Genomic DNA, 1,221 nt, shown 5'->3' with positions numbered 1-1,221 from the left:
CCACCTAAACATGTCTGATCGGTGTGGATGGCTTTCCCAATAGCGGTGTGGAGACGCGCGCGGAGGATACGGGCGAAGATCTTGCAGTCGTTGTTGAGGAGTGTGAGTGGGCGAAAATCCTGCCACTTACAACCACCATTCGGTTTCGGAACTGGGATCAAGATGCCTTCTGTGAATTCTGTGGGGACAGTGAAATCAGGGCGGATCAGGTCTTGAAACATTTGGAGCCACTTGTCACCCATAAGGTGGTAAAAAGTGCGGTAGAATTCCAGGGGTAAACCGTCCGGTCCAGGCGACTTGTTCGGTGCTCCACGTGCCAAGGCCGATGTCAGCTCGTCGGGTGTAATGGGCAACAGCAGACTATCATCGGGTGCCACGTCCCGAGGGGCGGCAAAATCGTGCAACAGCTTGTCATAATCACGTACGTTTCGCAGATCTTCCATGTACAAGGTCCCATAGTGTCTGGCGAACGTGTGCGCGATATCCGTTTGTGTCACTGCGTGCCCGCCGTCTTCCGTGTTTACCGCCGTAATGAGCTGACGTTTGCGGTGGCGCCTCTCGCGCACAATGTGATACACTGACGCTGTTTCGTTGGGGATACAGTCTTGCACTCGCGCACGGATGCGGACACCGTCTAGCTGCTCTGTCCTGATGCGAAGTAGACGAGCTTTGATGCGTTGTACGGACATCTGACGTTCGGGAGACGGCGGTTGCGTCGCCAGCTCAAGTAACGCTGTATAGTAAAATTCCGATGTTGCCCTTTGCCAGTTAGATCTGTCACGCCCGTAGGCCATCAAGGTCTTTCGGAGTGCAGGTTTGACACATCCCAGCCACCACAGCAACATGGAAGCATACATAGGCAGGCGCCTGATACATTGACGCCACGTGTCAGTGACTGCTCGCCGACACGCTTCCTCGCGAAGGAGGGAGACGTTCAGCGTCCACGGGCCCCTGCTGCGTCTAGTGAGTTGTTGGGGCAAGGTGACAGTGCAGATGTACGCGAGATGGTCCGTGAAGGCCGTCGGCCAGAGTTCTGCATCACGAGTTGCTGTGCGGAGGGCACGCGAGACGTATAACCGGTCCAGACGACTGGCAGAATGGCTGGTAAAGTGCGTATATCCACTCTGGGTCCCATGATGTAAGAGCCATGTGTCGTGGAGCGCGAGGTCACTTATCAATGCTTGTAGAGCCGGGCATGGGACGTAATGCGGTATCTGGTCC

The sequence above is a fragment of the Schistocerca nitens genome, chromosome 7 (genome assembly GCF_023898315.1).
Source record: "Schistocerca nitens isolate TAMUIC-IGC-003100 chromosome 7, iqSchNite1.1, whole genome shotgun sequence".
In the NCBI taxonomy this organism is placed as follows: domain Eukaryota; kingdom Metazoa; phylum Arthropoda; class Insecta; order Orthoptera; family Acrididae; genus Schistocerca; species Schistocerca nitens.
Note: the sequence above shows the minus strand (reverse complement) of the source record.